We start from the raw sequence: 13,579 nt of genomic DNA on the forward strand, positions 1-13,579 counted from the left end.
GCTCGCTACGGCACATATTCATTAAAGCGTAATGAATCCCCTGAGGTCATTTACGCACTGCAAATAAATTTTAGCTTTTGCGTTGCAGGCAATAGCGGTAAAAATTCAAAAGCAAATAGTTGTATCCATGTTAATTCTAGTTTCCTCATTACAGGCAATGCTGATGAAAATGCAATAGCAAATTGTCGCATCTGGTTCAAAGCTAGCTTCTGCATTACAGGCAATAGCGGTGAAAGCATAAAAACAAATTGTCGTATACAGCTCAAAGCGTGTACCTGTGTTCTATCATTATTAAATTCTTTACACTTTCTTGCGGATAAAAATTGCTCGTAATCTACGTTCTCGTCATTGAATTTGAAAACACGTTCGGGTTTGTGTGTGAATCTGTTTGTCTGTGTCGTTTCGTACTTCAAGTTGCGTAGCTTTTCATATTTTAAGTCGCGTAGCTTTTCGGATTTTAAGTCGCGTAGTTGCTGTAAATTGCTCACACTATACACGCTGCGTGACTCTGACAAATGCTCGCAACGTGTCGGGTTCTGTGACGCATTGGTGACTGAAATAATTGTTAATTCTGTTACTTTAATACTTTCGTCAATTTGGTTGTTGTGTCGTTCACTTTTATTAACAAATTCCGTATTCACAGTGTGTGAAACTTCCAGTGACTTCAAATTAAACTCGTCGCGTATCTGTACTGCGTTTTTACGGCATTGTTCAGTGACTGCATTAATTTCGTGTATCTGTGTTTCGTTCGCTGAACATTGTTCGGTGACTGCAATAATCTCGTCTTTATGTGATTCTGTTGTGTCTAAACGTGTGCTACTTAATTCTTGTGCAACAGTGCCAACTTCTTCATTACTGTTATTAGCACAAGTCTTAGTATTCACACGTAATGGTTGTTTAATGTCCTGACATTGCCCGGTAACAGCTGTAATCTGCTCACTAACTTGTTTGTTCTGTTCTTTAAGGTCGTCTTGTTTTTCGCTTGTGAGTTCGAAACTTTTATCAATTGTTTCTGTAAGTTGTTTGAAATGGTTGTCGAAACTTTCATCAAGTTGTTTGAGTTTTTTGTCATTATTGTCAAGTTTTTCATTTAAGTGTTTGTTATCTTCCCTATGTCGTCTGAAAATATTGTCGAATTTCTCACTTTGCTGTTGTAGCAATCTTGTCACAATTCGTACCAAGTCGGAACTAACGTATATACTATCTGTACTGTTTAGTGGTGGATCTGGAATTGTCTCGCTTTCCGTGACCATTTGGTCATTCTGTAATTTACAAAAACGTTTATCAGTCGGATGTACATTGTCAGACACTGTTCCGGAATTAAATAAATCCGTCCTACTTTGTGTGATCTGTTCATTTTCATTAGACAAATTTGTCTGTTCGTCACGTGAATTTAGTAAATCGGTTGTGTTAGGCTGGGCAGCGCTCATTACAAGAGAGCGTCCCGCGTCATCGATTGTCGTCAAATCAACAGAGGACATAACCGAGTTCGTTTGTTCATCATTAAGACAAAAGTCATCATTAGTGGTTGTAATGCACTGATTGTTAGTGAACGCAGGATTGTCATCATTACACTGCGTGTCACAATTACTATCGGTCACGCTGTTTAAGTCGGTAATTTCATTCAAAATACCTCGCGATACACTATTCACAGTCTTTCGCGGCATTTTTACAATAGTCACAAATATTCACAAAACAAATAAGCACAAATGCAAAAAGGCAACAAACAAATACAACAGAGCAACGAATTGCCGTTGACCTGTAGAAAGAAAGTCACAAGATTAGTGAAAGCGTTGTGCCAAATCCTAATTATATCTAAGCAAATAAGAGCAGATATCTGACTGTTGCTCAAAAGACTCTCAACGAAATACGATCCTGGCAGGGTCGCCAAGTGTAACCTCCCCACCGAAATTTACAAGACAGAAATATTATTTAGGAATGCCAATGGACATTGCGCTAAGTGTAACCTCTCCACTGAAATTTTAAAGACAGAAATAATAAATGAATAGGAGCCAAACGTAACCTCCCTAGCAATTAAATTTAATGACAATAAAAGTGAGAATCGCAATCTGACTCAAGTATAAGTTCTTCACAAAAAATTAAGGTCCATTTAGTGATAAGAAAATCTCAGTGATAATAATGATTCAATTAAACCGAAATATCGGTCTTTGGCCCTGTGCAAAAATCAAAATTAAAATTCTTACCTCATTACAACACCTAGTCAAATTTCTGCTCTTGTTGTTGCGCACCGCTTGGAGGAACTGCATTGCAAATAATAATATTCCCTTTTTTTTTTCTTTTGTAATCTAATTGAAAACTGAAACTTCTGTTTAGGGGAAGTGGAACGAAATAGTTACTTCAATTAAATGAAAATTTTATGTAAAATTGCTTTTGAAATCAAAGTTATTATTGGGGGCACTTGTTGAAAATTAGTTGCAATAGTTAAACTTTACATTATCCGATGATTATCTTAATTAACAGTATACCTCATTCAGCATCTTGACCAGTGTTGTCGCCAGACCACATCACGCAATCCCACTGGGCTGCTACCACTGACCGACCGCTCTGCATGACGACTACTAGCGTACTGCACGCCACTGAACAGAGCTACTGCTCACGACGACTACTGACAGAGTACTGCTCTCAACTAGACAGAGCTACAGACTCGCAACGACTGACTGACAGACTGAGAACCGCTCGCAACACTCGCGCGGTCAAGCGCATACTCTCTGGTCACAGATGCTACAATGCCTCGCCATCGCTGCTATGTTACATACGTGTTTCAACATGTAAGGGAGTTGCAAGGCGAGGCCAGTCGCACTCAGCAGAAAACTGCACGACATAGTGCCTCTGGGATGGTTAGGAACGCGGAATTCGTGCCAGACCTCACCGACCGACACCGGTACCTCTCCTCAGTGCAGCACTCCGTGAAGAATGGCCTGCCATTCCCTAAGAAACCTTCCAGCACCTGACTGAACGTATGCCTGCGAGAGTGGAAGCTGTCATCAAGGCTAAGGATGGGCCAACACCATACTGAATTTCAGCATTAGCAATGGAGGGCACCGCGAACTTTTAAGTTATTTTCAGCCAGGTATCCGTATACTTTTGATGACTAGTGTATTTTTTCCTTTATAAATGTTATTTCGTGTGTTTGTATGGCCCGGCCGGTGTGGCCGTGCGGTTCTAGGCGCTTCAGTCTGGAACCGCGTGACCGCTACGGTCGCAGTTTCGAATCCTGCCTCGGGCATGGATGTTTGTGATGTCCTTAGGTTAGTTAGGTTTAAGTAGTTCTAAGTTCTAGGGGACTGATGACCACAATGTTAAGTCTCATAGTGCTCAGAGCCATTTGAACCATTTGTGTTTGTATTTATATACTTTAGGTAGCAAATATATGTCCATTTTCTGAAATGCTTTTTTTTCCTTCATTTCTCAGCAATTTATCATAGAAAATTGATCAACAACATGCGTTATGAAGTATGCTTTGGTCACTAATCAACTTTAACATTAATAGTTCCTTATACCGGCACTGTACTCCGATATATTCTATCACGAAAAAAAATCCCGTATCCTCACCGTGACTGTTCGGTCCGGGATGAAGCGAATTAACCACGTGTTGGAGCTCCGTCCACTGTTAACACTTCGCTATTTGACGGTGACGTGGGCTGACGGTCTGTTCCGTCCGGTTGACGTCTCGTGTGACTCGTCCTTTATTCGGCAATGAACACGCGCTAGTGACGTCACAACCTGCAGTGCAACATTATGAGGATTGGGACATGAACGCCAGGGCAAGCAGTTGCCACCCGACTGTGACCTAAAAGAACTCGCCAGAAGTTAAACTTTCCGGCTGAAAGCTGAAGAAAATTTTATGATTTCTCTCTTTATCTCTGGAATCACAAAGGTCGAAGCAGAACACCGACAAAATTTCGAATGTTGGTCACTTCTATTTTCTGAGTATATTGGTATAAGGCACACATAGTCTCCGCGGGATTTTGCAGAATAATTTCATTTCGTTTGATGTCTTGCCCCGTTTATATTTGTATTTGTTCTGCACCAAAAATATCTGCCCAACAGTGGAAATATTGACGCTGTGCTCTGTTTGTCTTGTTCGGAAACAGAGCTGTTCCAATCACTCACGCTACTTGCTACTGATAACGCTATTGCCCAGAGTACTCTCGGCTCTCAAATTTGTTTATCAGTTATGTCCTGAGTTTGTTTTCCGGCAGTATTAGTTGCACATAAACAGAGATACAAAGCAGTTTTGGGTACGTTTAACTCAGATGCGTTTGCCGATATGCATCTCTTATATGCTTTCAATGCATATAATGGAAAGTGGCAGAACGGTGCTGTACTCAACTGTTAACACACCGATGGCAACCACATCATATTACTTTTACGTCTGAGGCTTGCTTCACTAGTCTGTCTTTTGTTTTCTACGTTGTGAAAATCGAATGTTATAGGTTTTTCACTGCATGAAGATACTTCCACAGGAAAAAGGTAGCTGGAATCACCAACCGAAAAAGTCGTAGTTGCAATACTATTCCATAATGAGCCACTGGAAATCATGTGTCCCTCACATGAAAGTATACCTGAGCAACTTCCAAAACTAGTCCGGTGTTTTCGGGTTTACTCTGTAGATCGTGTGGATTATATTCAGAAACAAGTAGAATTGTACGTCTACAGTTAATAGCTTTGCTATATTGACACCTCGCGTGCTATTACACCCACTCACACACGGGAACCGCTGTGAAATTGTGACCTCGCTAGGGCGAGGGAAGTATTGCTCTACAAACGTGTCAAAGTTTTAAGCCTGCCAAGCGGCAGTCATGGCGTTTGCGGTTTGCCCACCTCACGCGGGAGCGATCCTGTGTATGACAGAAGCCGCTAACATCGCAGACTCCCCTGTCGACACCGCCCGTAATTAAAACTTGCCGCCGCTCCCAGCGACAGGGGCAGCACTCCATGGAAACAGCGTAATAGCCGCGCGTCGCTAGCACACAAACGCCAACCGCTGAAGCACTATAAACCTTCAAATATCAGTAATGGGTTCCCTGAAACTGTTCTGTCCATTTCGGTTAACTGTGAACGAGGAATGGTTTAATAATTTAAAAAATGAGATAGAGTTTGTCAATGTTGACATCTCGTTGACGATGGTGACACTAGAGATGGAGCATTCGCCTCAAGTTATTTTAGGCAAACCACAAAATATATAACTCCATCTGGCTTCTTCGCAGTGCGGGTGCAAAAAAAAAAAAAAAAAGTAAATAAAATAAAATAAATAAAAGTGTCAAATGGCTCTGAGCACTATGGGACTTAACATCTGAGGTCATCAGTCCCCTAGAACTACGTAAACCTCACTAACCTAAGGACATCACACACATCCATGCCCGAGGCAGGATTCGAACCTGTGGCAGTAGCGGTCGCGCGGTTCCAGACAAGCGCCTTGAGCCGCTCGGCCACCGCGACCGGCCAGTGCGGGTACAGTATCACAACTGCTGTGTATCCCATTCGATACATATTTATGAAAAGCATTTTGTTCTACGTGTGGTACTACATTTTTTCGATTTTTATCGTCCACTGTTTTATTTATACAGTCGCACATCTTTTATGAAAACGGATGGAATTCCTGATGATTGCCGGTCGAAGTGGCCACGCGGTTCTGGCGCTGCAGTCTGGAACCGGAGACCGCTACGGTCGCAGGTTCGAATCCTGCCTCGGGCATGGTTGTGTGTGATGTCCTTAGGTTAGTTAGGTTTAACTAGTTCTAAGTTCTAGGGGACTAATGACCTCAGCAGTTGAGTCCCATAGTGCTCAGAGCCATTTGAACCATTTGAACCTGATGATCTGCTTTTTGCCGATCGGTTATTTCGGCCCATACGTTCCGTTATACTGCGGGCCATCTACAGTCTGGGGCAAATAAGAATGGCCCGGACGAGCGGATAAGACTGGAGGTGATTGGAAATTGGAAATTTGTGGTAACTTGTAAATTATAGATTGCAGTGATCAGTCGTCCTTTTTAAATTATATTGTGCTGATCTAGATTTCGGCTAGAAGCTAGCCATTCTCATTGATCTGTGGATGAAGCTCCACCAACAGGGAATTACATGCATTGAGCGAAAATAATAGGGCATTGAGAATGGCTAGCTTCTTCACAATAAAGTCAATATAATAGTCGCTGAGTGCAACAGCTTTCTGAATGGAAGGTAACCTGATGAATTTGTGGTAAGGTCTTATGGGACCAAACTGCTGAGGTCATCTGTCCCTAAGCCTACACACTACTTAATCTTAAACTAACTTACACTATGGACAACACACACACCCATGCCCGAGGGAGGCCTCGAAACTCCAACGTGGGGAGCCGCACGGACCGTGACAAGGCGGCCTAGACCGCGCGGCTACCCCGCGCGGCTGGACGTAATTGAATGGATGTAATCACAGTACGTGGCGCTCTCATCACGTGTACGCCAGCCACGTAATCCACAACGGTTCAGAAGGTAGTGCGGGCTGTGTCAGAGCGTGTGGAGAAGTTAAAAGGGGACGATGGTAGTCACTGTGTAGGAGCAGGTGTTCGTTGTGGAAAGATACGTGACAACAAAGTTGTGGACACCGTTGGTCAGTTGTTTGTACAGAAGTTTAACTGTATCAAAGTGCCAGCAAAGAGGGCCATGCAACGCTTAGTCCGATAATGGTGTCAGACAAGATCTCCTTTGAACAAGTCAAAAAACATTCCGAAACGTGCCTGCGTATCAGAAAATGTGGCTGCAGTTCACCAGAAAATGCTTCAGATTCCTACCAAATCACCCCGATGCATGTCGCAAGAAACCGGCATATCACGTGAATTATGTGGACAAATACTCCACCTGGTCGCGCAGTCTGGTCGCGTTCATAGCTGTCCACCCAGGTCACTTGTTCTGTCAGTGTGCGATAACTTTGTGGGGGAGCCGTCAAGTCTAAGGTGCATCGCAAAACCTCCAGAGTCTTCAGGAATTGCAGTAGAATATTGCGGACGACATCGTAGCAGTTTCAGCAGCTTAGATTCGATCCGCCTTCAGCAGCTTGCTGACCACGGACCAAAATTACCAAGAGATGAATGGTGGTCATTTTCAACACCTTCTATAGTTAGGAAAGCACTGTATATTCTTACCTCTGCTGTTATTTTTTGTGCCGTGGTACTATGTTCTTCAATCCAGTTTTATTTTCCTCGCCTTATATGATAGAAACTGTCGTGTATCTAGCCATACGCCGACGTCTTCTGCCTCCAACACAACACCCACGATCAGCAGGTAGTCTTGCCCGAGTCGCTTCTCCAACATGTGTACACACAGGCTCATAAATTAAGGATAATTGCAGAATGTGGTGCCACACAACGTGGCACTGCACAAAACTGGTGCTAATAGCATAGGCACATAGGGAACACACAGGACACAGATCTCTAAGTCCACGATATTGGTGATAAGTTGAGAAAACCGTTCCGAAACACATGTGCAACAAAACGCCACTCTTTCCTGTGCATGTACCCTGACATCAATATGGGATATGATCACCATGCACACGTACACAGGCCGCACAGCTGGTTGGCATACTTTGGATCAGGTGGTCTACCGGCTGCTGGGGTATAGCCTCCCATTCTTAGACCAATGTCTGTCGGAGTTCCTGAAGTGTCGTAGGGGTCTGAAGACGTGCAGCGATACGTCAACCGATAGCATCCCAGACGTGCTCGATGGGGTTTAGGTCTGGAGAACAGGCAGGCAACTCCATTCGCCTGTTTCAAGGTACTCCTTCTCGGTGGGGCCATGCGTTATCATCCGTCAGGAGGAAGATGGGACCACTGCACCCTTGAAAAGGCTGTCATACTGGTGCAAAATGAAGCTACGATGCATCGGACCTGTTAAAGTTCCTCTGTCAAAGACATGCAGGGGTGTACATGCACCAATCATAATCCCACCCCACACCATGAAACCACGATCTCCATACAGATCCCTCTCAAGGACATTAAGGGGTTGGTATCTGGTTCCTGGTTGACGCCGGATGAAAACCCGGAGAGAATCACTGTTCGGACTATACCTGGATTCGTCCGTCAACATAACCTGGGACCACTGTTCCAATGACCATGTACTGTGTTGTTGACACCAGGCTTTAGGGGCTCTACTGTGACCAGGGGTCAGTGGAATGCATCTTGCAGGTCTCCAGGTGAATAAACTTGTCTGTTCTGTCGTCTGTAGACTGTGTGTCTGGAGACAACTGTTCCAGTGGCTGGGGTAAGGTCCCGAGCAAGGATACCTGCAGTAATCCGTGGCCGTCTGCGGGCACTGATGGTGATATATCGGTCTTCTTGTGGAGTTGTACACTGTGGACGATCCATACTGTACCACCTGGATACGTTTTCTGTCTGCTGAAATCTCTGCCATAATCTTGAGATCACACTTTGTGGCACACGGAGGGCCCGTGCTACGACCTGCTGTGTTTCATCAGCCTCCCGTCGCCCTAGTATTCGATCCCTCTTAACGTTATCCGTATGTGTTCTTTGAGCCATTTTCAACACATAGTCACCATTAGCACGTCTGAAAACGTCTGCACACTTACTCGCTGCACTGTACTCTGACTTGCACCAAAACACCTCTGGTATACAGACTGCTGCCTGCGCCACCGTGCGACGACCGCAGGTCAAATGCACCGCATGGCCATACCCCAAGGTGATTTAAACCCGCAAACCGCCAAACAGAGCCTTGTTTCACCATGTATCAGCATTATCCTTAATTTATGAGCATGAGTGTAGTACCCGCGCCGAGCACTACAAGCGCACCGCGTGTTTGGCAACAGTACAACCGTCAAATACAAGCACGTCTGTTGACGCAAGCCAACCTCCTACAGGTGCTACAAGAAGCACCAACCTTGCTCAGAGTGAGCGCGCGCACTAACGGCGACAGTACTGCATTCGTAGCACTACGATACACCCGTGGACCAGGCAGCACAAGCTCATGCTCCGGGATTTAAGCCAGCTGCGCCGAGCGGCGTATCTATTGGAGCTCACGCCTGCTACGACAAGCAGACCTTACAGCCGTCAGCCTCGGAGCGTTCGCCTCCTCCGATGCTGCAATTCTCTCGACTCTGTGTCCGGAACTGGCATTCTTCTATGCGAACCTGTACCTAGCAGTTACCGTCATGACCTCATCTACATGACATCTACATGATTACTCTGCAATTCACATTTAAGTGCTTGGCAGAGGGTTCATCGAACCACAATCATACTATCTCTCTACCATTCCACTCCCGAACTGCGCGCGGGAAAAACGAAGACCTAAACCTTTCTGTTCGAGCTCTGATTTCTCTTATTTTATTTTGATGATCATTCCTACCTATGTAGGTTGGGCTCAACAAAATATTTTCGCGTTCGGAAGAGAAAGTTGGTGACTGAAATTTCGTAAATAGATCTCGCCGCGACGAAAAACATCTTTGCTTTAATGACTTCCATCCCAACTCAAGACGGACTACTGTCGCGACGGACTGTTACCATGATATACGTCACGACATCTTCGCAACGGACTCCGATTTCGTCACTTTCCATACCAGATCGGGAGAATGCTTTCAGTTAGTCTATTAGAATCCAAATGACACTGAACTTTTTTCTATATGTGCTGTGTTGTCACTTACATGCTACATAGCAAATCATCATTTATTGCTCGCAATTTCCACTCATGACACTAAAGAAATAGTTTATGTTTGTTAACGTCTTCTGTCGACTTTTTTTCTACAACACACTCAAGAGCATAACAGATTTTTACCTCGTAAGTGTAACACAGGAATCTTGTATAATAACGTAATAAAAACAATCAGTCCAGATCGTAAATGGTCTTAATGTTTATACAGGGTGTTTATAAATGAATATCGGGGTTTTAACGCTTTATAATATTTATTGTATTAACCTTACAGTTATAAATGATATGTCAAATGAAAGAGCAACTCATACAGTTTTGCCAAGAACCTTATAAATGTTCAATGTGAGCACCATTTGTCACACGGCACACATCAAGTCTCTAGCCGAGTTCTTCCCAAACGTTGATAAGTATGTCTTCAGTGATTGTAGCTACAGCTGCTTTAATCCTGTTTCTTAATTCAGGAAGGTCTGCTGGTAGCGGAGGCACGTCCACACGATCCTTGATGAAGCCCCAAAGCAAAAAATCGCATGGCGTTAGGTCGGGTGAAAGTGGAGGACATGCAAAGCAAGCCCTGTCATGGAGCCCCTTGCGGCCTAATCAGCGCTTGGGTACAGTGAAGTTCAACCAATCGCGTACTTCGCTATGTCAGTGAACATTTATAAGGTTCTTGGTAAAACTGTTTGAGATGCTCTTTCATTTGACATGTCATTTATAATTGTAAGTTTAATGTAATACATATTATAAAGCGTTAAAACCCCGTATTCATTTATAAACACCCTGTATTATGGTAATCGGTTTCAATCGTACATAGACCATCAACAGATCAGTAATGAATCTGAATGGGTGTATAACCGTTCTGATTATTGTCTATGTGTGACTGAAACCGCTTACCACAACATAAAGCTACACATTCCAGAGAAATTACTGGTCTGATGATCGTCTGTATACGATCATCCATAAAAATTATTTCAGAGAAACTACCGGTCAGATTATGGTATATGTACGGCTGAAACAGGCTACCTTAACACAAAAATAAAAACCATCTGGGCTGACTGTTTTTGTTACAGAATTTAAGATCTTTCAAGCGCATTGTGTTAATACTTTCCGAACGGATCTCGTCAAGGAGTGCAACTGTTTTAGGAAATACAGTAAAAGCCTTAATAAGCAATTTTTGCTGCGCAGACATGCAATGATATTCTGGAAGGTACCGAGAGGGCCGACTCCACTGCCGTGGCCACGAGCGCTAGCTTTCTTGGGTGAGGATCCACGCCGCTAGCAGCACGATCAGCGTGGTCCCATAGATTCTCGATTGAGTTTAAATCTGGTGAGTTTGTTGGCCAGGGTAGTAAGATAAACTCATCTTGGTGCTCTTCAAACAACGCACCTACACTGCGAGATGTGCTACATGTTGCGTTGTCGTTCCGAAGAAAAATCAGCATTAATGGTGGACATGGTCCCCAAGGATAGACGCATACATTTGTTAATCCACTGTGCCCTCGAGAATGACGAGATCTCCCAGACAATGCTACCGCTACCTTCTCTGGCACGCACCCATCCAACGATTGTTGGAGGGTCATACACGCCTACGGCCATCTGTCCGATGGAGCGCAAAACGTGATCCATCTGGAAAGGTCACCTGTCAGCCCTCCAGCTAAGGTATCTGGCTGCAAATTACAGCCTTCGTCGCCGATTAACAGCAGTCAGCATTGCTGCATGAACCAACCGACTCGTGCAGAGACCGTAAGCAGCTACGTTTGCTCAACGGTTTTTGGGGCGGCAACGTTGGTAGAACCTTGGTTCAACTGGGCCGTCAGCTGCTCAACAGTTGCACGTCTGTTCGCCCGTACACATCTCCACAGCCGTCAACCCCGTCGTCTACTACCGGCGGTGCACCTCAGTTCCCTCGGCGCTAGTTTTGGATAACGCCATTTTTCCGTGCACGGTATACTTTAACCATTTATCCGTTTTGGAAATGCTTTACCCTTGGTCCGAGGGCCAATGATCATGCTCTTTTGGATGTCAATGCCCGCATTTCGACAAAGACAGCATCGTTTTCCGCAGCCCTCCGTCATGTTTCACATACCCTCCACTGCCGTCTATGAGTGGTAATAGTATGTTGATGTCTAACACGGGCGGTGATAACATTAATATTACTGGACCGTGTAAACTGACGTGGCGTTTCAACTTATGTGTATTCCTTTAAAACGAGAATGGAGGAATACCATATTTATTTGTCAACAGAAGACTTTATTACCTTGAATATTTTTGTTATTACATCTGTAATACTAGCAATAGCAATGGTAATCACAATTCTAACAATTTCTGCTCCCACATACCTTCCTGCCGTTGCAGTAGTCAGTGAAAGGAAACTGTCTGCAAATCGTGTCAACTCTTCTCTGTGTACTGTCGTATTTCAGCTGTATGTGTGTCCTGTTTTCTAAGACTAAGATTTGGGACCAGCTCAGCACTTGTCTAAACAAGGGTGGGAAGAAGCCTAAACTGCTGCTGGCCAGTCCACCACTTTAACAGTCAACAATCAGCACGTGGAATCGATTTTCGTCTGGTCCACGTCCCTAACTCGCAGTCAATACACATTGTCTCGTGAGAATTCCAAGTGTAACAATTCTGTCACTAAATGTAACTGGGTTTTCTCTTTTGATGCTAGTCAATTGTCAGGATGAGCATTCTAAAGCATTATGTCAGGGTGAAAATACTAAATTAATTAATTTTTCTCTCTTAACAACATGTGGGCAGGGTGGGTTCTTCCTTGGCTCGGGTATGAGGTCGAATGAAACATCATTTTTACGTAAGATAACTTTTATTGAAGATTTGTACAACTGTTTCTTACTCGATGTTCTGGCTCAGAGAGCGGCAGCTGTGTCGTTTGCAAAGTCTTCTGCTGCGGCAGAGGCGGCGGCGGCGTCTGATTACGCGTGGCAGTGTGTATCTCGTGTCGCCGTCTCGCCCAGCTGACTGGAGACGCGCAGCGCGAGGTGGCCGGTTTAATTATTGCGAGCGAAGTCGTGCGTCGGATGGTGACACCTTGGATGTGGCGTCACAGTGTTTCTCTTCTCTAAGCGGCCGCGTGTGTTGTGCGTCGACCAGCGGAGCGGTGCGACGCGGCGGGGGAAGACCAGTGTCCTGGACTCGAACAACGGACTCCCGCTTGCCAGTCTTTGGCTGTCAGATCTTCATCCCAGCTCACAGGTGACTGCTGATGTGAGACCGTCTCCTTCCCGTCCTCACGAGTCACCCGAGTATTTAAAAATCAGACTTCAAATACCTTTTAACTTCTATCTTCTGGCGCCGCGGCTGCTGCTTGCTATTCCATTACAGCGGCGGACTTGGTGCGTCTGTGCATGATGCAGTCCCTTCTTGCATGACGGTCTTCAGCACCGAAACTGCCTGAAAACTACTGCTACACTTCTTCACTTCTTCATCTTCTTCGTCTCTCCTCTCTCGGGCCCACTGCGCCTCGCGTATTTATTCACTTCAGTTTACTGGAGGTGAACGACTTCACGGTCATTGCCTCTTCTGTCACGTTGAGAAGCTTCTCAAAGAATCTTCTTAACGTCGGTCATTGGCTCTTGGAATGTACACGAGGGCCTTTGATCACATGTGACGACTGAGAAACACGTGAGCCGATCATTGCCTCTTCTGTCACGTTGAAAAGCTTCTCGAAGAATCTTCTTAACGTCGGTCATTGGCTCTTGGAATGTAGGCGAGAGCCTTTGTTCACATGCGACAACTGAGAAACACGTGAGCCGGTCGGGCGATGCCCTGACGGCTGAATCGACAGCGCCCGCTTATGTGGAAGTTGCTGACTTGACGGTCATGGTCTCTTCTGCTCTGCTGTTCTGCCCGCTGTTTGCCAGTATGTAACTCTCTAAACTAAACCAAGTTTTTCATTTACATTCTAATTTCTA

Source organism: Schistocerca serialis, chromosome 7 (genome assembly GCF_023864345.2).
Source record: "Schistocerca serialis cubense isolate TAMUIC-IGC-003099 chromosome 7, iqSchSeri2.2, whole genome shotgun sequence".
NCBI lineage: Eukaryota > Metazoa > Arthropoda > Insecta > Orthoptera > Acrididae > Schistocerca > Schistocerca serialis.